The sequence below is a fragment of the Spinacia oleracea genome, unplaced genomic scaffold (genome assembly GCF_020520425.1).
Source record: "Spinacia oleracea cultivar Varoflay unplaced genomic scaffold, BTI_SOV_V1 SOVchr0_003, whole genome shotgun sequence".
In the NCBI taxonomy this organism is placed as follows: domain Eukaryota; kingdom Viridiplantae; phylum Streptophyta; class Magnoliopsida; order Caryophyllales; family Amaranthaceae; genus Spinacia; species Spinacia oleracea.
In genome coordinates, this window is record NW_026614331.1 from 387130 (window position 1) to 411598 (window position 24469).

General features: G+C 42.0%; 1 pseudogene; it reads left to right on the forward strand.

Annotated features, from left to right (window-relative positions):
* Positions 1-16476: 16476 nt before the first annotated feature.
* LOC130464811 (uncharacterized) lies at positions 16477-16576 on the forward strand (annotated as a pseudogene).
* The last annotated feature ends 7893 nt before the right edge of the window (positions 16577-24469 follow it).

The following is a 24469-nucleotide window of genomic DNA, read 5'->3' on the forward strand; positions in this document are numbered from 1 at the left end:
GGCTTCCCGACGGCAAAGAAGAGGGGTTCGACTTCAACATATCAAGGCCCATCAATGTTTCGTCAATCACGAGCGGCATTGGGTCCCGGCCACTAGCAAATTGCCCTACAATCTCTATTAGGGAGGCATCACCATTGCCAAACCCCTGTTTCGAAAAGAGGAAGCGAGCAAAGATACAAAAACTCAAGGCCCTCAAGCGGAAAACCTTGGGGACATCAAGCCCAGCAAAATAGGTGGCAAGCAGGGACAAATCCACCCCTCTGCCATATACAACAGCACTCAAAAGTGGAAGCTTCAAGCCCAAATATCTTTCAAAAACAAAGAAAACGTGTTCTTCAACACTAGGCATGCATGGCTCTGACATAACGGGCCACCCCAATATGGCACTAAACTCTTCAGGGAGAGGACATACCTCATTATTTGGAAAGCGGAAGACATGATGATTCGGATCCCAAGCCTCCAGAGCAGCAAGAATGAAGTGCACATCAAGCTTTACAAACCGGAAGGAGGCGAGCACTCCAAGATGCATGCCATCAAGCTCCCTTTTCTCCATCTTGCCTAGCGAACCAAGCCAAGAGCTCAAGGCATTTTCAAAAGACATGGCCATTTTCTTTCTTTTCGTGAGGAAGCAGCATACAAAGAAAAGCAGGGATGGATTGATGCAAAGTATGATCCGAAAAGCTCCCTATTTATAAATAAACCGGCCCTTATGACAAGTACACCGGCGCTAGGTGCCGACACCTGCGCCAAGCGCAGGGGTCTGCAACAAAGGACGAGGTCACCGTCCCCTTTATGATTCCAAGTAAGCACTCTTCAGTGCTTCGGACAGCAGAATACAACCTCAATTATTCAAGATTCCAAAGCCGCAAGCCGCGCAATTTCAAGCAGTACGAGTCAGCGCCTCGGACCGATTTCGAGTCAATCTGTTCAAAATTCAAGCATTCTAGTCCTAGATCGGCGTCCTAAGTCGAGTCTGCATATGCATTAGCAAAAGTTGAATATACTTTCACTTGCGCTTTTTCTAACCAAAAAACCTCAGTCAAAGTGGGGGCTTATAGTGGGTATGTACACCTGAAAAAATGAGTAAGTTTTTTCAATTTTGCATGCATACATATAGCTACAAATTTCAAAAGCACACACAATGCATACAAAATTCAATTTCCAAATCATACAAAAACCAATATTCAGCCATATAAGATTCGAAAATTCCAAACCTTGCAAAATTCAAAGCCATAGAAAGTTCAAATTTCAAATCCAAACCATACAAAAACCATACAAATACAATCGATACAAAAATCAACCAAGGCAAGCTGGAACTCGCTACCATGCAGGGTCTGTCCGAGTCATCATCAGCCGTAATGTCAACCACAGGCTCCTTGCCCCTGTTTCGGTTCCTATAGCGCTCTAGATCCCGATCCAGCTTTGTCCCAAGGGTACCAGGCTCCTGCTCCGAAATACGAAGAGTACCGGGAAAATGATAAGTTCCCTGCTGAGGGGAAGGATACTGATAAGGCTGCGGCATCGCCATGAACTGGCGATGCGCCCCAAAAATCTGGGTCTGATGCATCCTCTCCATCTCATGCCAATAAGTCCAAGGATCTACACCCCAAGGCTGAGAGCCGCTCCCTCCGAAGTAATAGCCGGGAGGAGGTACAAAAGGCCTCGAACTGCTCGCACCCCCAAAAGAATGTCTGGCATGATCAACATATACAAAGGGGGCACCTCCCCTATCATCATCAAAATGCCTCTGATAAGTACCAGCACCGGACCCCTGTCCTTGATCCAAGCTCGGCTCTTCCTGCCCTCTCGAAATCTCCACCTAGGGCTCCCTGTCAACAGAACCTCTGCGACCTCGACGGCGCTCCTATACAAAAGTAAGAAATTCAAGAATCAGACATCCAAGTTCGAATTTCTAGAGTACAAAATTTCACAGTCAATGAAAGCACCTCTATGTCCCGGCCAGAAAGCTTCTCGGTCAGCTTGGCACAATGCCTCTTCAAAGAATCAATTAGAAGCACCCAGCGACGCACTCTCACCCGAGGCGCCTGCATACAAAATTCAAGATCAATTTCCAGATACAAGATTACAATCAGTTTCAAGCAAATACAACAGTACTTACAGCTGCATAATGCTCCGGTACAGCATCATACGACCTCCGGTGCGGAGGAGAAGCTATAGGGACGGTCACCTCCACCTGCTCCCCATTGGAGTTTTCGTAGCAGATAACCCTTTCAGAATGGGGAATGTCCTCAGGGTCGACCTCCTCCTCCTACAAACATTCATACAATGATTCAATTATACAAGAATACAAGAATACAAGAGTACAAGAATACAAGATACAAAATTCAAAAGCTCACCGGCAGTACGAAGCGTACGCCTCTTCAAAAGGTCCTCATAATGGCCCCTTCTATCTGTAAAGTTCTCCCAAGGGAGACAAACAACATCTCCCCTAACATTCAAATAGAGCTGCGCGAGTTCTTCGTCTGGCGCTAACATGGACTCCGGTGGGTCCTGAGGGAAAAGCCTACCCCCGTACTATGCTGAAGGGACACTCGCTCCCCTGAATACCACATATGGAGATACACCCCCGGGAGCAAGACCCGGCTGCCAGACAAGAAGAGGGCACGAGTAGCCGGAACAGGTATAGGCGCACCAGCAAAGGGACGCCAAACCACCTACAGAGCAGACAACTCAAGCAACTATACAAGTACAAATACAAAAGAACAAAACAACACAAGAGTTTACCTCATCAACGGGTAAAACCCGCAAAGCTCTGCGGGAGGCCGCCAGAGGCACCCTCCTGCGCACCGCTCCTATCCAAGAGGCATCATACGGGTAAGCCGCATCCCTATTACGAGCCGGCGACAAAGTCAGGAAGTGCTCGTACATCCAAATCTTTCAAAAAGAAAACAAAGCATCAATCAAGTTCAAGGTACAAACATACAAGTACACGATACAAAGTACAAGGAGTCTCGAATACCTCCAGCACACTCCACAAAGCAGCAATACTCTGGTCGCTCTCCGGTGCAGTCCGGGAGGCCCACTTCATCTCATACAAAAGGTGGCTGTATGCCAGACCACCCCAGTTGAGGCTCGAAACAGCCCTCAAATCCTGCAAAGCCGTCAGGAAGCCAATGTGCACCCGACTGTTCCTGCTCGGGAACATCACTCTACTCACCAGAGCCAAGAGGAAGAGCCGAACCCTCTGCTCCGCAGATATGTCCACGCTGCGGATCGCAACCATGATCACCGTCACAAAAGCGTGGGTGTCATCATCCGCCAAGTCGACAACAGGGCCAAGCAAGCCCCTAACACCGCTCGAGTGCCACGTCAGCTCAGAATAAAAAATCACGTTCCTCTCAGAGAAGGGAAGACCCGTGATCATAGCAAACTCAAGAGGGGTGATAGTGATCTCCCCCATGCCATATGAAAGGTGTTGGTGGTATCCCATTACCGCTCCAGCAAGGCCTGTAGCCGGGGTTTGATCCCCGTTCTCCTCTTAGTATCTCCCATGGCACGCCAAAATCGACCAGGCCCGTCTGCAACCAGATCTCCATAGCCTCCGCGTCAGCACGGACGACCGGAAAGACTTTGTGAAGGTCCGCCAAGGACCAAAAAGTGCACAACGGATCCCCGTCAGCCTATGGATAAGCCGATTAGTTCAAACCTATACAATTTCAAAAAAAGACAAAGCACAATACAAGACTCACCAAACCAACGCGAGGCTGCTGAGACAAATGAAACTCCGGTAGGAACACTAGATCCGAGGGACTCCAGCCAGTGCCAACGAAGGCGGGTACTCTCCGGGGAACCATGCTCCCTGCCTCCGGCACGTTTGTTGCAGCTGCTTCATCATCAGAAGCATCCTCCATGGCAGCTCGAACCACCGAACGCTCGGCAAGCTTTCTCCGAGTGTGACGAGGCATACTAAATCATGCAAAATATCCAAATTCAAGATTGGGGGCTATCCTATACTAGCCCGTACAAAAGTCAAAATTCAAAATATCCCCAGTGGTAGTACAGACTTAGCCAGGGACCTCTACACCAACGCCTAGGCTATCCATGCCGAAGCAGGAATACAAGTTCTACACCAAGGCCTAGGCTATCCATGCCGAAGCAGGAATATAAGTTCTACACCAACGCCTAGGCTATCCATGCCAAAGCAGGTATACAAGTTCTACACCAACGCCTAGGTTATCCATGCCGAAGCAGGTACAAAGTTCAAGAAAAATTTCAAAAATTCAAATCTACAAGTTCCAACAGTTCAAGTTCAAGTGGCTATCAAACAATTTTCTACAAGATTCAAGAAGCCTAATATCATGCAATCATCATTTCAAAGTGCAAAAAATCAAAGCTACATGCAATCCTAGAGATTATTTCATAAGCAAAACATGAAATACTTACATGGACAAGGCAAGAACAAGATCAATGGGAGAGTGTTCGACCTTTGAGAGAGAAAAAGCAAGAGAATGAAAGCTTGAGCTCTTCAAATGGCACGGCAAGGGGTGCTTTTATAGCACAACCCCGCGCCGAACGCGGAGCTCAGCGCCCAGCGCTGACCTGCTGCATGCGCAGGAATCTTCAGCGCACGGTCCTCCGTGCTAATTGCACGCCCCTTGCTGCTACGGTTTTCTACACCAGGCATCAAACATCAAATCATGCTATCCTCCGAAAATAAGGGTATATACCTGTATCTCCAAACACAAACAGATGAGCATTTCAAGAATACAAAATCCAAAAAATACAACAATTTAGGCGTTCGACTCCCAACGGACCCAAGCTCCAGGAAAGTCAGCAGAAATTTCAAAATCTTAAGAGCCAATAAAAAGCTCTTATCCCCAGTGAAGCCCATCCCAAGCGGATTAATTCCGGGTACTAAAAATTCAAAATGCAAGATTCAAGCGTTCGATGCCAAGCTTCGTCCTAAACCAAAGGCGGAAGAACTATACAAGTACAAATCGGAGTCATCACCACCACACGGAGGTAGACTCTATCCTTTTTTCTAACACATGTTTTGTGCAGGTACAGGCGTACAAAGAATGGTCTTGATTGCAGAACATCTTGACCGTTATCCGTCCCGAGTCGAAAACTTTGACTTGCGCTTTCCTAACCGAACGCTCAGTCAAAGTGGGGGCTTCTGTAGACACCTAAATTGTGTCTCCCCATTGGGATGATGACGATACCATTATCCTTATTAGGCGGTTGGAGCAACTCCATGCGGAAGTCCCAATTGTTAAGAACATTTCCCAAATCCAATAGCCAAAATCCAATCTCCGAGGCCGTTCCCATTCCGAAACTCGGTACAACATACAAATTCCAAAAATCAATTTCAAAATCCAAGTACAATCTCGCCCAATGGACTATCCCATTGGTTTTACAATGCCTTTTCTAGTCGAAATGACACTAAGCAATCCAAATTCGGGCGCCGACCCACAAAACTGAGCAAGCGGGGCCTCGTCCCGTAAAACCGAATTCAAAAACCCGTAACGGCTTGTTTTTAGACGCAAACCAAGCCTTACTCATCAAGAAAACTCTACGTGCCGACTTCGTACAATTCGTACGAAGGTACACCATTACAAGCCAAAACAAGGACGACACGTCAGCGCTATGTCAGCAGCGCCTGGCGCTGGCAGCTGCGCTGGACGAGCTGGCGTTTAGCAGCAACTTCTCCTATTTAAACCCCTAATTCTAAGCATTATGGGGAAGAAAAATCAAAGCACAACGTCGTAATACAAAAATAGCCACTCAAATCAAAATACAAAAATCCTCCAAAATCTCATACAATTTCCAAGTTCTAAGCAATTGGGAGCTCTAAAAGGAATTCTTGCCTAAACCTAACTAGGTAATTCTGAATCCCAACCCTAATAAATCATGTTTCCTTGATTTTCTCTTTCAAAAATGATTAGTAAGTTGGCATTTTTAATCCTAAAAGTGTCACTTACAACAATTATACATTTCTTACAAAATCCAAACTTTATGTGATACAAAAATGCAAACTTTTAAGATTCAATGATGTTCAAGGTTGTTTGTAATCACTTCCTTGAACTAGAATCATCTTCAAAACATGGAGTAATCGAAGATGATGCCTTTCTAATGTTTAAAGGTTTAATATTTGAGATTCAAGACTCCACTTTTCAAATTTCAAGATCCAATAATGTTTAGGGTTGTTTGTAATCACTTCCCTAAATTAGGATCATTTCAAAATAAGAGCATATCAAAGATCAAGCCTTTTCAACATTAAAAGTTCCAATCTTTGAGATTCAAGACTCTTAAATTCAATATTTCAAGTTCAAGTTCAATATTTCAAGTTCAAGTTCAATATTTCAAAGTTCAACATTTCAATTTCAATATTTTAAGTCCAATATTCCAAGATTCAAACTTTTCAAGTTCAAGTTCTATGTTCAAAATCCAAGACCCTTTAGGTCGAGCAACTTGACCTTAAGTAGAGATTTTTGCTTTGAATCCGTGTCGGGCGCACTTATTTTAAGGAGTCGCTTGGCGTTCGGATCTCATGTGCTAAAATTCATGTTCAATACCGCACTTTCAATTATGCAATTTCAATTCCGCACTTTCAATTATGAAGTTTCAATTCCGCACTTTCAATTATGCAATTTTTATTCCGCACTTTCAATTATGCAATTTCAATTCCGCAACTTTACTTTCCTAGTCCTTCTAGGCAATGTGGTTTCACCTCCTAGTCCATTTCTAGGGGGGTTTATACTTTCCTAATTTTGCACCCATTTTTCATTGTGATGTTGCTTTATTTGTTCATTGCTTTCATCACCTAACATGCTAAATACAACAAAATACAAGGTTACACCAAGCTTAACAAAGATAATTTCTTGGACAAACCGATCTTAGGTTCCCTTAATTTAACTTTAAAGCAACGTGACCACAATACAAAGTAGAAATTCTATTTGTTCTAAATCAAACCCACATAGTCTAAACTAGGGTATTTTCGAAAATGTTGTGCCACACATTTGAATCATTTTTAAAGGTCGCGGAATAAGCATCTCGTTCCCTTGCCCGGATCTGACCCATCCGTTTGTAAGATTCAATGCCTTATCCTAATAGAGTCACTTTTGGTCTTTCCAAACGAGACCCTAAAATAATGTTTGGTGGCGAATCCTTCAAAATACAAGGACAAAAAGGTTCTAAAACCGCCCCCGTAGGAAGGGAAAGCAACGTACAAAAATACCTCCTGCAAAAGGCCTCACCTTTAATTTGCTCCATAACTTGAAATTGATTCTAGTTTAAGGAAGTGATTACAAACAAACATAAACGTCATTGAATCTTGAAAATCGGACTTGAATTTGAACATAAAAAATGAATGTTTATGTGTTCTAGTTTGGAAAAGGGTTTGCACTTTTCCAAACATCTTTGAACTTGTATAAAGTTGGGGTTTTTGAAGGTTTGAAGATGATTGTTGTAAGGAATACTTTCAAGAGTGAAGGCTTCAACTTACTAATCATGTTTTTGAAAACAAAGCATAAAGATTGAAACTTGAAATTTGTAGAAGGAGTTTGGATGATCATTTGAGGGGGAATTTCAAGTATGAAATCCCCTCAAAGATTACTCCTTTTTTTGACATTTCCTAGTTCAAGTGTGTGTATGAACATCACAAGAACATCGTAGGAAAACTTGAAATAATAAACGTAGAAACTTTAATTAAATCATGGTAATTTATATTAGTGATTTGGAATTACCTAGTTAAGGTTAGGTCGGTTTTCCGATTAATGCTCCCAATTGCTTAAGTGTTTGGAAATTGAAATGGGAATTGTAGATTTGAACTTGAATTTTGTATCTGATTTTGAGAGCAGAATTTTGGATTACGACGTTAAAATCCAAAAGCCACCTGCGCCTGACGCAGGCCCAGCGCCTGGCGCTGGTGACGTGGCCCAGAATCCGCCAAAACAAGGACGATTATGCCATCCTTGGTTTGTTTTGTATTGTTGTACCTTCGTACTATTTGTACGAATTTGGCACGTAGTATTTTCTTGGAGGTTAAGGCCTAGTTTGCGTCTAAAAACAAACCGTTTCTGAATTTCGGATTTCGTGTTTGTACTCGATTTTACGAGACGGGCCCGACATGCTCAGTTTTGTGGGTCGGCGCCCGAATTTAGATTGCTTAATGTCATTTTGACTGGAAAAGGCCTTGTAAAACCAATGGAGAGGTCCATTGGGTGAGATTATGTTTGGATTTTGAAATTGATTTTTGAAAATTGAATTTTGTATCGAGTTCTGTAATGGGAACGGGCTCGAAGATTGGACTTTGGATTTTTGATTTTGGAACACACTTTATCAATTGGGAATTTCACACGGAATTGCACCAACCACCCTAGCAAGGATAATAGTGTAGACACCTAAATCGTGTCTCCCCATTGGTATGATGACGATACCATTATCCTTGTTAGGTGGTTGGAACAACTCCGTGCGGAAGTACCAGTTGCTAAGAATACATTCAAAAATTCAAGAGCCAAAGTCCAATACCCGAGACCGTTCCCATTCCGGAACTCGGTACAAAATGCAAATTCCAAATATCAATTCCAAAATACAAGTACAATCTCACCCAATGGACTATCCCATTGGTTTTACAAGGCCTTTTCCAATCAAAATGACACTAAGCAATCCAAATTCGGGCGCCGACCCACAAAACCAATCAAGCCGGGTCCTCGTCCCGTAAAACCGAATTCAAAAACCCAAAACGAATTGTTTTTAGACGCAAACCAAGCCTTAAACATCAAGCAAACACTACGTGCAACCTTCATACAATTCGTACAAAGGTACACCATTACAAGCCAAAATACAAGGACGGCATATTCGTCCTTGTTTGGCAGCTTTTGCGCCACGTCAGCTGCGCTGGACGCTGGCGTCAGCTGGCGTTTAGCTACAAATCTTCATATTTATACCCCCTGATTCTGAGCATTTAGGGAGGGAAAATCGAAAACACAACGTCGTAATACAAAAATTGCCACTGAAATCAAAAAACAAAAACTCTCCAAAATCTCATACAATTTCAAAGTTCTGAGCAATTGGGAGCTCTAAAAGGAATTCTAGCCTAAACCTAACTAGATATCCCGAATCCCAACCTAATCTACAATGTTTTCATGATTTCTATTTCAAAATGATTAGTAAAGTTGACACTTTTATTATTAAAAGTGTCACTTACAACAATCATAAACTTTTGCAAAATCCTCACTTTATGTGATTTAAGTTTCAAAATTTCAAGATTCATTGATGTTTAGGGTTGTTTGTAATCACTTCCCTAAACTAGGATCATTTCAAAATATGGAGTAATTAAGGATGAAGCCTTTTCAATATTAAAAGGTCCAATATTTGAGATTCAAGACTCCATTTTTCAATATACAAGTTCAACATTTCAAGTTCAAACATTTCAAGTTCAACATTTCAAGTTCTATATTTCAAGTTTAATATTTCTATATTCAAAATCCAAGACACTTTAGGTCGAGCAACTTGACCTAAGTAGAGATTTTTGCTTTGAATACGTGTCGGACGCACTTATTCTTAAGGAGTTGTTTGGCGTTCGGATCTCATGTGCTAATGTTCAAGTTCAATATCACACTTCAATATTGCAATTTCAATAATGCCTTTCAATTACGCACTATCAATTATGCAATTTCAATTACGCCCTTCAATTACGCAATTTCAATTCCACACTTTCAATTCCGCAACTTTACTTGCCTAGTCCTTCTAGGCAATGTGGTTTCACCACCTAGTCCATTTCTAGGTGGTCTTGTACTTTACTAATTTTGCACTCATTTGCTACTGTGATGTTGCTCTATTTGTTTATTTCTGTCATCACCTCACATGCTAAATACAAAATACAAGGTTACATCGCGTATAACGAAGATAATTTCTTTGACAACCCGATCTTAGGTTCCCTTAAATTTACTTTAAAACTAAATGACCACGATACAAAGTAGAAATTCTATTTGTTCTAAATTCAAACCCACATAGTCTAAACTAGGGTATTTTCAAAAACGTTGTGCCACGCATTTGAATCATTTCTAAAGCTCGCGGAATAAGCATCTCGTTCCCTTGCCTGGATCTCACCCATCCGTTTCTAAGATTCAATGCCTTATCCTAATCTAGTCACTTTTTGGTCTTTCCAAACGGGATCCTTAAAAATGTTTGGTAGCGACTCCTACTGATAGGGCGTTTTTTCCGTCGTTGAAAGATCAACGCCACAATCAAACAAAATTTATAAACCACTAGACCAACCAACTATATGAGTTATAGTGGCAAGTAAAGGGATCGTCCCAAAGAAACGATGGTTCTTGAGTTTAAATGTCAAGCTAATTCGAACAAGAGGTTTGATTTCAATTATTACTGCTAAACTAAGAATTAAACTAGATTGAATCAAGGAAGCTAAACGTTAGGGAGTTGGGGATAGTCTAGGGAAATCGGGGGAAATGAACTACCATATATTAATTATGAATGATGCAACGAAATAGCACATAGGGGAATGAAACTAATAACGTTCTCGCCACCTCTCGGATAGAGCCGCGAAGCAACCTAGCCTATGGAAAGCTTTCGCATAGCCCTAAGCTAGATTAGCAAGCATATAATAGGTGCTATAATTCACTTGCATGAAATAGGCTCACAATGTCTTGCCAAACCTAAATCATACATTCCAATCTAACTCAATCAACTAGCATTTGCAACTACTACTCAATTAATCATGGAAAATCCTAGCACTAAATCAATTTAATCACATCAATCATTAATCAATTAAATCATCAAATTCCCCTAATTAGGCCCCTAGATTCTCCCCTTTCCCTAACCTAAATCTACTCACTAGCCATTCTAGAAATCAAGAAATCCATTAATTCTACACTAGCAAGCATGAAATTGAAGGATTAGGAAGAGAGAATCAAAGACTAGAACAATCAATTGAACAATCAACAAGAGAATTAAAGATCAAAGTAACTAAAGTAAAATCAAGAAGAATTCAAGAATTGAAGGAATTATAGAACAATCAACAATCAAAACAAAAGCAAGAATTAAGAAATTGAATGAATTGCACAAAATTAGAAGAAGAGTTTAGAGAATTACAAATTGATGCTTCAATGGAGGAGAGTTTCTCTATCTAGAAAATGCTGAAAAACTAACTTTGAGAATCTAAATTATCAACTAAAATTCTACCCTTAACAAAATAATCGAAAAATCTATTTATAAGTTTCCCCAAATAGAAGCCAAAATTCGAATAAGAGCCGCCCGTGCAACCATTCGGTCGCACAGACCTTTTGTGCGACCGAACGTAAATGAATCATTCGAGCAAATACTGAGTCCTGTGCGAGCGAAGGCAGCGAAGAACATTTCTTTCGTCATGTGGCGACCGAACCTTGTTCGGTCGAATGGGGTTTCTTTGGCTCATAATTTCTCTGCCAGCACGATTCGCTCGAACGAAAAGCCTTGTGTGGTCGCACAACTCTTGTGCGGTCGAGGTTGATGACCTTGTGCGGTCGCATCCCAAATTAGGGACATCCTGATTCCAAAAATCAATCCTGTGGGACCGAACAACAGAGCACGTTCGGTCGCACAAAACCTGTGATGTCGAATAGAAGGCTCTGCGATCGCATCCCAAAATTAGAGACCTTCTGAATTCCAAAAATCAATCCTGTGCGACCAAACAACAGAGCACGTTCGATCGCACAGAACTGGATATTCCTTGTACTCATTTGCACTCCTTTGTTCGGGCGCACAAACCATCACTCGATCGCACAAGCCCTGTTTTGGCTTGATTCTACTTGTTTTCCATCACTTTTCATCATAATCACCTATAAAGCACAAGATGGAACGAAACTTATAAAATTCACACAAAAAGCTATTAAAAACTATAAAAAAGTATAAAACTAACATAAAATCCTAAGCTAAGTGCGACATAAATGTCGCTCATCAAACTCCCCCAAGCTAAGCGTTTGTTAGTCTCTAGCAAACTAAACTCAACTAGGAAAGAATGAGCATCTATTAGAATCCTAAAAACTGTCAAACACAAAAAACTAGCAAATCTATCAAGGCAAGACTAAAATGAAAAGCACAAACCAAGAAAAGAAAGAAAGAAAAGAAGAGGAAAAGAAATTAACTACAAAATCCGAGATAGGGCCTTTATTATGGAACGAGTATAAAAGAACACTAATATTACCAATCAAATAAATGAGTACACGCTAACTAATGTCCTAAATCGAGTGAGAGATTCAAGTGCCAAGCAAAGCGAACTAAGGGTGAATACTAATCAATTCCCCTTCAACCGAGCATACCACGTCAAATCTCTAGATCTTTTCCACCCTTGAGAGTAGCGTCTCGAGACACCGCGAAGGCGCCGGAGAAAATAAGATAGGCTACCCGACATCTTAGCATGACAATCCATTCCATAAACTTGACCAAATCCTCCCTCCACCGACAATGACTCAACTCAAAGGGTCAAGAGGACTTTTTAGGGTGTAACGTAGGCTAGGGGTAATGGTGTGGAACAAATTTGGTAATTGGTGCTCATACCTAAAGTGAAGCGCAATAAGAACTCAACTCAAGCAAAAATGAACCAAATACAAACTCATACCACTTATTTGGGGCACCCCCAAGCTTATTCAACAACAATTCTAAACTACAACTCTTTTGCACTTTTCTTGATTTGATTTTCTCTTTTTTTTTTGTGTTTCAATTGAAACTTTTTCATGCCTTGTTTTTCTCTATTTTTGGCTTTTTCAAAACTTTCATTCTCATTTTTTTTGCTTTTGCATCACTTATTCACTATATACAACACATTTCCCAAACTTTGCCATTAATACCAATAAACATCATTCCCTCAAATATACATAATCATTCAAAACTATCAAGCATCATAACACTAAGCTTCCCTATCACTTCTAAGGGTGAAAACTCAACAAAGGCTATTAGGCTTGAATTGTGCTCATAAGAAATGAAGGGTCAAGGCTCAAATGGCTAGCAAGGGGGCAAATGCAAACAAAAACATATGAGAAAATAGAAAATAAAGTCCTAAACTAAAAAGAAAAATAGTCACCGAAAGAAATGCCTTTATCGCCCTCTAAAGTAGTTTCGATCGCGGTCTCGGGAAGGAAATAGTCAAATTCGGGAAGTAGGAAAGTCAATGCCAAGGATCCATGCCACTCAAAATATATGAATATGTGTTTGGGCTAATTTGAACATGAACCTCACAAGGGAGCAATACCACTCTCTCCGGTTTCAAATCACTAGAGAGATCGACACCATCTTACCACAAGCCAAGGGTTCAAGACGCATGCTACCCAAAGTTCTAACCAACTTCCTTCACACCAAATCCTAAATTCGACCCAAGACATTAAAAACCGTGTCAACATCTACAAATTGGGAATAAAGCATTCTAGTCTACAAGTTCCAATTTTATTTGCCCAAATCAAGAATATTGCCTAAGAAAACCTAGAAAAACTTGCCTTGACAAAAGGAAAGGAAAAAGAATAAAAAGAAAGCAAATAAGAAAACACACCAAAAGGAAAAACAAAAAGAAACAAACAAAACAAACGAAAAGAAAGAAACTAAATCAAACTAAAAACAAAGAAACTAACATATAAGTGCACAAAATGGTATGGTTTCCAAGCATGAGCATCACAAATAGGCAAATATCAACAAAACTCCCCCCAAGCTAGAAATAGCCGTGTCCTCAAGGCCGAAAACCTAAGCAAGGAGGGGGCACGCTACCCATCGCAACCAAATGCCCCATATGCAAGATGCCCGTCCAAGAATCATGTGAGATAGAAGGATATTACGAAAATGTCGTGGGAGAAAATCCCGCAAAGAACCTGTAAAAATCGAACCAACTCACCAAAGTATCGACGAACAAGGCATAAGTGGAAAGTATGAACCCACATCAGCGAACCAAATCATAATCATGCATAGAAGCCGCGGGGTGGCTTCCCGGAAGCGCTCGTCATTAACGTCATTAGCTTGACAATCCCCCCAAAGCTCATGGGGGACAAGGAGAGGAAAGAATACACGGGTTGCTCCCCGGTAGCGCTCGTGTTAACTCATTAGCTTGACGGACCCCCCCCCCACCCCCCAAAAGTCAGGGGGTCAAAACACACAAACCTCGAGTCAACACTAGTCAACAAACCTTTCTTGGCCTCTTTGGGCACAAACCGCTTACCCAAACCACCACTTAATGAGTGGGGACCAAACCAACTCCTTTAGGCATAGGATTGGCCTTGCTCGGACTTCTTGCTCATACACTTCTTACCAGTAGATGCCGGAGTGAGTGACTTTTCATCATCAAGATCCTCCGAATGTGCCGGGAATGGTAATGACGTCATCATAGGGATCTCCTTTCACAAAGGAACTCTCGTGCACATCCTTCTTCACCTTCCTATCAATCTCAAAATCACAAGGATTGGTTAGAAGCAATGGCACAAGAATGATTGTGCTCAACACAAGCAAGAGTGTCAACTTTCATGCAACTTTTCATTTTACAGCAACAATGTTCATCAATTGCAAGCTTGAAACTAGCCTTGTCGGCTCCCGCTTTCAAGGTGATTAGTCATTCTTGCACATCGTTAAGAGCACCCGCGGTGGCCAAAAATGGCCTCCCCAAGATAATGGGGGTTATGGGCATCCTCATCAATGTCCAAGACGACGAATCCACAAGGAAAGTAGCTCGCCAACAACTAAGGGAACATCCTCAACCTTGCCAATAGGGTACTTGACCGACCGGTCAGCAAGTTGCAAGGTGATGTTGGCTGGGACAAGATCACCAACGTCAAGCTTGGCAAACACCGAATAAGGTAGTATGATAACTCTAGCACCCAAATAACACAAGGCATTGCTTATTTCAAGCTCCTTAATAGCACAAGGGATAGAAAAACTACCCGGGTCTTTGAGTTTGGGTGGCATTTGGTTGAGAATGATAGCACTACAATTCTCGGTGAGGTTCACAGTCTCCTTTACGTCGCAATCCCGCTTCCCACTCAAGATTTCCTTGAGAAACCTTGAGTAGGTAGGCATTTGTTCAATGCTTCCGTAAGGGGAGAGTGATGTGCAAATTTCGAAGAACATCAAGGAATTTTGAGAATTGCACATCAAACTTGTGCCTTATGAATCTTTGGGGATAGGGAAGTTAGGAGTGGGGAGAGGTAGGAGAGTTGCCCTCCTTTAGTATAGGAGTTTCACCTTCATCATTAATGGGAGGCTCCTCTTCTACCACATCATTGCCACTAGACTCATGACTCCCTCTTGATCCTTCCCATTGGGCTTAGAAACCTTATTAGCTCTAGGAACATCATCGAAATCCTCCCACTCCTTGTCACTATGGCATTCATTTGCTGTTTGACCATGACTTTGGGGTGGGAGACTAGCATGTGCATGATGTTCCTTAAGGTATTTGCAAGTGAGCTAGTTGGGTCTCAATCATCTTCAAGTGAGTGTTGGATTGCTTGAATCCATCCTCAAACTCGACATTCTTCTTGCTTGCGCCCCCACAAACGACTCCATGAGAGCCTTAAGATTAGACTTGAGAGGCGGGAGTGGTGGAGGTGCAACGCCATAACCACTAAGGTTTGCTTGATATTGGTTGCCAAAGGTCCTCGGTCCATTGAATCCGGGAGGTGGCAATTGAGATGCACCATAAGGACCTCCCGAGTTCAAAGGATAACCCCCACTTGAGGCCACCCCTAAATTGCCCATAAGAGTAGTTATAACCCCCTCCACCTTGATGGTTGGGATTATAACTCCCTTGGTTGTATTGGCCTGATTGCCAAAACCTTGAGATTGACCATAGGGCGCTTGGCTTTGATAGCCTTGTGCTCTATAGCCACCTCGATTTTGGCTATCATACCCACTTCCTTGGCCATAGCCTTGGTGGGGACCATACATGGAGGGCCCTCTAGGTTGCCTAGCAAAATAAGGATTGTTAAGGTTATCATTCCTAGACTCTCATTTACGGCATTAGCATACTCTACATCAAAATCGCCTTCATACGAAGGGCCATAATCCACAAATGACAAGTTATGAACTAAGGGGCATTGCATCGAGGAAATGACTATAGTCTTGACAATTTCTCAAAAGTAGGTGCCCGGAGGCATTAGCCATAAGAACTAACCTTGCCCTTCCCCTTAGAAGAAGAAGTGGCCGAGGGAGGAGGAATTGTAGACGTGATGGCGGTTGGCTTGAAGCTCTCCCCGCGAATGGTGTGTTTTCAAGCTTCTCCAAGCGCGAGGTAAGCTTCTCTATCATCCGTGCTTGCTCTATGGCGTACAACCGAACCCTTACCATCTTCACTCTACCTTTCCCATCATAATCTCTTGTGCCTACATGCCAAGATTGGTAGTTTTGAACTACATCCTCAATGATTTCCTCTATTTGATCCTCAGTTTTATTCATAATGGGCCCCTCCCGCGCACCGCACCAAGACTTGTCTTCGAACTTGGACTCAACCCCAAGTAAAATGTTTGAAGCAACAACCATTTAGGGATCCCATGGTGAGGGCATTCCCTTTGGTACTCCTTGAACGATCCCAAGCTTCGAAGAGTGACTCATCTCGCTTTTGCTCAAAGGATTGAATCTTGTGGCGACACTCCGCCGTCTTCCCATGCGAATAGAACTGGTTTAAGAATGCACTTGTCACATCGGTCCAAGTGCGAAGTGGTTGGGCTTGACCTCCTTGTCAAGCCAATCACTTGCTTGCCCAAGTAGAGAGAACCGAAACAATGTCAACCTCACATAATCCGATGTGACACCATTGTGCTTGATTGTGTCACAATAGTGCCGAATTGTTTGAGATGTTCGTGAGGTGATTCATTACTCTTCCCACAAAAGGGGTGGCTTTGGACCAAATTGATCAAGGCGGGCTTGATCTCAAAGTTGTTGGCACCCGTTGTTGGGGCTTGAATACCACATGTAGCTTCGAATGCCCCCGGTATTCCCAAGTTCTTGACTGGGAGCGCCATGTTCTCAAAAACTTGCTCACTCTCTGTTGTTCCTCACCAACACTCAACGATGCGAATCTGTTATGGCTTGATGAGCTAGACCGTACACGCTTAGTCTCCTAAGTGTCCTCTCAATTCAAGGTCAAGAGGGATGGAGGGTCCTTTGACGAGCACGTCCCCTAACAAGCATACAAACTCAAGAAAAACCGTGAGCAATGCCAAGGAAAAAGAAAGCTAAGCGAAATTGTAATGTTTTTGTATTTTCTAATGATGAACTAGTCTCAACTTAAACTCAAAACAACAACCGTTCCCCTGGCAACAGGCGCCATTTTGATAGGGCGTTTTTTCCGTCGTGAAAGATCAACGCCACAATCAAACAAAATTTATAAACCACTAGACCAACCAACTATATGAGTTATAGTGGCAAGTAAAGGGATCGTCCCAAAGAAACGATGGTTCTTGAGTTTAAATGTCAAGCTAATTCGAACAAGAGGTTTGATTTCAATTATCACTGCTAAACTAAGAATTAAACTAGATTGAATCAAGGAAGCTAAACGTTAGGGAGTTGGGGATAGTCTAGGGAAATCGGGGGAAATGAACTACCATATAGTAATTATGAATGATGCAATGAAATAGCACATAGGGGAATGAAAACTAATAACGTACTCGCCACCTCTCGGATAGAGCCGCGAAGCAACCTAGCCTATGGAAAGCTTTCGCATAGCCCTAAGCTAGATTAGCAAGCATATAATAGGTGCTATAATTCACTTGCATGAATTAGGCTCACAATGTCTTGCCAAACCTAAATCATACATTCCAATCTAACTCAATCAACTAGCATTTGCAACTACTACTCAATTGATCATGGAAAATCCTAGCACTAAATCAATTTAATCACATCAATCATTAATCAATTAAATCATCAAATTCCCCTAATTAGGCCCCTAGATTCTCCCCTTTCCCTAACCTAAATCTACTCACTAGCCATTCTAGAAATCAAGAAATCCATTAATTCTACACTAGCAAGCATGAAATTGAAGGATTAGGAAGAGAGAATCAAAGACTAGAACAATCAATTGAACAATCAACAAGAGAATTAAAGATCAAAGTAACTAAAGTAAAATCAAGAAGAATTCAAGAATTGAAGGAATTATAGAACAATCAACAATCAAAACAAAAGCAAGAATTAAGAAATTGAATTGAATTGCACAAAATTAGAAGAAGAGTTTAGAGAATTACAAATTGATGCTTCAATGGAGGAGAGTTTCTCTATCTAGAAAATGCTGAAAAACTAACTTTGAGAATCTAAAATTATCAACTAAAATTCTACCCTTAACAAAATAATCGAAAAATCTATTTATAAGTTTCCCCAAATAGAACCAAAATTCGAATAAGAGCAGCCCGCGCAACCATTCGGTCGCACAGACCTTTTGTGCGACCGAACGTAAATGAATCATTCGAGCAAATACTGAGTCCTGTGCAAGCGAAGGCAGCGAAGAACATTTCCTTCGTCATGTGCGACCGAACGAAGAACCCTGTTCGGTCGAATGGGGTTTCTTTGGCTCATAATTTCTCTGCAGCACGATTCGCTCGAACGAAAAGCCTTGTGTGGTCGCACAACTCTTGTGCGGTCGAGTTGATGACCTTGTGCGGTCGCATCCCAAATTAGGGACATCCTGATTCCAAAAATCAATCCTGTGCGACCGAACAACAGAGCACGTTCGGTCGCACAAAACCTGTGCTGTCGAATAGAAGGCTCTGCGATCGCATCCCAAATTAGAGACCTTCTGATTCCAAAAATCAATCCTGTGGGACCTGGATATTCCTTGTACTCATTTGCACTCCTTTGTTCGGGCGCACAAACCATCACTCGATCGCACAAGCCCTGTTTTGGCTTGATTCTACTTGTTTTCCATCACTTTTCATCATAATCACCTATAAAGCACAAGATGGAACGAAACTTATAAAATTCACACAAAAGCTATTAAAAACTATAAAAAAGTATAAAAACTAACATAAATCCTAAGCTAAGAGCGACATAAATGTCGCTCATCACCTACAAAATCCAAATATAAAGGTTTCGAAAAACCGCCCTCGTAGAGGAAATGCACTACGGGAAAAGTACGAAAAAACTCCCTAGAATTCTGGCGACTCCACTGGGGAAATGCACTCACAGTGGCTCGTTGCCCATTCTGCTCAAGTTTTCAAGTGGGAGTCAGTTTGTTTTTTGAATTTTGAAGGACGCTCCCAAACCTTGAGAACGAATGTCGAAAAACGAGCTTTTCAAATACAATATTCAAATGCGATTTTCAATTTTCAATTTCTAGGCATTTCATGCATTTTCAAAAACCATATTTGTGCAAAACGAATTTCTACCTTGCCCAATACGTATGTGATCTACATTTGGGCTAGCCCCGGGGCAACGAAATTGTGATTCTCCATACGGTTCCCGACCAAAGTGTGTGACCATTTCCGCGCCTACCGAAACTTGGCATTTGCTTGACATTCCCGATGTCAAGTAGGGAGGTCGTCTGCCGACACACACGTCCCTTAGGTGGATGTGCAAGTTGTCGCTGGATCTGCCTCTTAGTCGAGTACCTTTTGACACCCAAATCCGACCACTTGCATCATACAAAATTTAGACCGACCTTAGGTTGAGAACTTTGCATGTCGCATTCATATTCATGTTAGTGTGACAACATGCTATTTGTGCATTGTGTGGGCGTCTTTGCACGTGTGAATGGCTAACCTCGAGTTCTAGCTTTGCCAAATCCATTAGCCTCCAACTAGGAAACCAAAGCCCTAGGAGCATCATTCAACCTCATGCATCTAAAAATCGCCGATTTAAGGTCTTTTAGGAGTGCCACTCCATTTGATTCAAAACCCTTAAACACGCCTCACGCACAATGCCAAGTTCAAATACAATCCAACGGCGTCATAATGCCGGATTTTCTAGTCCAAATTTCAAATTCCATCCAACGGCGTCATAATGCCGGATTTCTTAGTCCAAATTTCGAGTTCCAAATTCAAAATTCCATCCAACGACGTCATAATGCAGGTTTTTCTAGTCCAAATTTCGAGCTCCAAACTCAAAATTCAACACAACGGTGTCATAATGCCGGATTTCTAGGTCAAGCATTCAATTTCCTAGTTCAAAATTTAATTTCAAGCATTCAAATCTTCAATTCCATCTTTCAAACCTCAAATTCAAGTTGCCAACTTCAATCTCAAAACCTCAAGTACAAATGTCCAAACTCATACCGTCGTATTGCCGACTTTTCCATTCCATATTCCAAATCTCAAGTTCAAAATTCTAATTCAATCTTTCACATTTTTAGTCCTATACTCAAAAGCTTCAAATTCCAAATCCATGATGGTGTAATGCCGGGATTTTTCTCATTCAATTTAAATTCAAACTTCCATGACCAAACACTTAAAAATCCAAGTCCACGGCGACATGATGCCGGACTTTCAAAATTCCAAATCCAATGTCTCAAATCCATGGCGGCGTAATGCCGGGACCTTCAAAATTCAAAACCTCATACTCTATACAAAATGCGTCTTTCCCATTCAGGTTCAAACTCCGAGACAAATTCAAATTTCAAATTCATCTTCAAGCTATAAAAAAAATTCTTGACTTCCATTACTCCAAATACGAATCAAAATACTTCCCACGGGTTGAAATCCCCTGAAATAATACAAGTCCAATTTTCAAAGTCCAATGGGTTGAAAATCCACTGAAATAATACAAGTCTAATTTTCAAATTCCAACGGGTTGAAATCCAATGAAATAATACAAGCCTAATTTTCAAATTCCAACGGGTTGAAATCCCCTGAAATAATACAAGTCCAATTTTCAAATTCCATGAGTTGAAAATCCCCCAAAGTAAAAGATCCAATTTCCTTTCTATCCGGTTGAAACTCCCCTAAAATACTCCAAACTCTACTTCGGGTTGAAATTCCCTTGAAATATTCCAAAATCCAATGGGTTGAAATCCCCCTAAAATATTGACGGGTTGAAATTCCCTTGAAATAATACAAATAAAATTCCCTTTCAAATTCAAATGGGTTGAAATTCCCCTAAAATGGTCCAAGTTCCAATAGATCGAAACCTTCCTCCTCAGTATTCTAAGTTCTAGTACAAGGATATAACTTCCCAAAAGAATGAAGCTCCTCTCAAATATTTCCAACGGGTTGCAAATCCCGAATACAAGTACAAAATCCAAAATTCCGAATCTTTGGAGTGGCACTTAGAGTCAAGTCTAGGTCTCATTTATTGCATGCATATCATATCATGTGTCAGGAAGTTCAAGTTCTAAAATCATGTCATATGTCCTAACTAGGAGTCCAAAGATCTTGTGGGTTCGCCGAAGAGGAGAAAGGTTGAAGAGAACTCCATCAGCCCTAGCCCTTGTAGCCGTCATCGAGCGAGCAGCCAACTCACCTTCTACAAATCAAGCTTCAAGTCCTTTTCAAGAAACTGTTCAAATGGCTGCCCTTGATCAAATCACCCAGCTTATGGTCGTTGTCGCCAGCCTCAGCACCAACCTGGAGAACATAAGCAACCTACTAGGTATTATGGAACAGGCCGCACCCACCGATAACCTAACCAAAAGGATCGAGAGTCTGGTTAATAAGGTCACCAATCAAGAGAACTACTTCGACACCTCAATGGAGGAAAACCTCAAGGGGAGGAAAACTTGCCAGACAAATTCTCTGCCAACGATATTCCGAAATTCAAGTCAACTGATAATCCCAAGTATCACCTCAAGAACTTCAAAGCTACAATGACTATCAAGGGGGTCGAACTGGAGCTATACCCTGTGGTATTCCCTATGTCCCTAGAACCTGTCTGTAAGAAGTGGTATTACTCACTCAAAGAGCATCAAACCAGTACATAGAAAGCAGTTGCTCGAGCATTCATGGAGCAGTATCAGCCAACATCCACTTCAAACTACTCTGTAAGAACTAGAGGTTCTCAGGCAAGGGCCTCAAGAAGGTTTGACTAATTATCTCAACCGATGGAGAGAGATGGCTTCCCAAATGGTGACTCGACCCTCCGAGAAAGAATTGGTCAAGATCTTTATTGCTGGACTCCTTCCGAAGTACAATACTCATATGAATACCTAGGCCTGGAATGTTTCAAGAGAACCTATGACATCGGAGTCGATATAGAGGACGATCTGATGAAAGCACCATTAGCACCAACTCCACAAGATGAAAAGTGGAAGGGTAAGAAAGCTGAAGTAACACACAAGGTCCACGAGGTCAACGCCTTAGAAGCTCCTCAAGGTCCAAAGCCAAGTAACTTCAAGAACAGCGGCAATCAACGCAACTTCCAGAACAGGTCTCAAAGGGTCTTTACCAACTCGGTATGACCTATTGCGACGCCTTTGATCGGTTGGCCGAGAGCAAGTCATAACTCCGATCGGTCCTATACTGGACCCTCCGATCGACAAAAGGTCCAAAAGCTGGGACCCTGCAGCCTATTGCAAGTACCATCAGGGGAACGGGCATGACATTGAAAGCTTCTTCAAGCTCAAGCATCTAATCCAAAATATGGTCGACAACAAGACATTGCCCTACCACCAGGAGCCAAGCAGTCTTCCTCGTTGCAAGCTATATCTTGTGGAGGTGAAGATGAAGGAGAGGATTTTTCCATGTAATTTAATCTCTACAATATACAAGCCAGGCTACGAATTGATGGTTCCAAGCTTCTGCCATCTCATTCCAAGTGTTCAAAACTGGGTGATCCTTAACCTAGGGTAACCACCGACATTCAAGAAACATTTGTCCCCTTGCCACCCTAAAGGCATGGGCTTCTCCGATTATGATCTCATGCTAACTACCGGTAGACCATCAAGATCCAGGGCGTTACATACAAGATCCTGGGGGTCCTCGATTCGATCTTTTCTTTTGAGACCTACTATAACAGTGCTGAATCCTAGTCATCGATGTGCCTACCAACTTCGACCTGCTATTTGGAGAACCTTGGTTCGAGGAGCTATTGGACGGCCCTGCCTGCCTCACTCTCAAAGGTTCAAGCTTCCATGATGCTTCAATTAAGCAAAAACCGGCCTTGCGCAAGAAAGAGATGAATGCATCCAAGGGTACTATCACAGATAGAGAATCTCTGTTCGTACAATCAAGCCTGAGCTGCCTGAAGGCAAAATGGTGAGAATGTTCCTCTTAGGGCTCAATACCTCGTGCAAAGGCTGCTTCGCTGCATTTGCCTACAGCATGTGGGACCAAGTCTGGCATCAAGTCCTACAGATCTGTGCATGTAGCACCACCTATGACGATGATAATGATGGCGTGGCCGTTTGGGAATACCCCGAGAACTATCTCTATGATTAGTGTCTTTTGTTCAAGTCCAGATTCTGTCTTTCAATTTTAGAGTCTAGTGATGAGTCTAAGAGTCTAGGACTAGAGTCTTGCATCAATCAAGAGCCTTAAAGGCCGATCTTCAAGTCAAAGATGTCGATGTAATGATTGCCAATTTAAATAATACTTCAATTTCCTCCTACTCTTCAAGTCCAATTTTAAAACACACCTCTAATCCAAACAACTTTGCTTCACAAGAAACTGACCTTGAAATACTAAAAGATATTGAAAATCATGAAATAGGAAGCCCATAATTGAGGAACAAAAAAGTTAACCTTTCTAACAACAGTGGTCCAAAACTAGTTTAGATTGGTCTAACTCTATCTCAAGCAGAGCGGGATGGTCTTATCAAGCTACTTTCAAAGTACATAGACGACTTTGCATGGTCCTATCATGATATGCCAGGGGTTGATCCAAGCATCGGTCAGCATACAATTCCCCTCATTCCAGGTTCAAAGCCAATCAAGCAGAAACTTCGTCGCATGAAACCAGATGTTTCCCTCAAAATTCAAGAAGAAGTCTCTGAGCAGCTAGAGCCGAGTTTTATTCGAGAAGCCAAATATCCGAATGGATTGCAATGTTCGTTCCAGTTCCAAAGAAGGACGGCAAAGTACGAATATGTTTGGATTACAGAGATCTTAATAGGGCCAACCCTAAAGACGGTTTTTCCATTGCCTCACATCGACATCTTGGTCGACAACACCGTAAATCATGCCTTACTCTCTTTTATGGACGGGTATGCAGGCTACAATCAGATTCCCATGGCAGAGGAGGATATGGAGAAGACAACCTTCATCACTCAGTGGGGTACATATTGCTATACAGTTATGCCGTTCGGACTGAAGAACGCAGGGGCTACATATCAAAGAACAGCCCATCCATCATGAGCGATATGATTCATAGGGAGATCGAGGTATATTGTCGACGACATGATCGTCAAATCCAAAAGCGACATGAGCATACCTCGGTACTCCAAAAATTCTTCGACAGGCTCAGGAAATACAATATAGGGCTCAATCCTCAAAATGCGCATTCGGGTAACGTCAGGCAAGTTACTTGGATATTCATCAACTCTCGGGGCATCGAGGCTGATCCTTAAAAATCAAGGCCATCCTAGAGATGAAGCCGCCAACGAATGAAAAGGAATTCGGGTT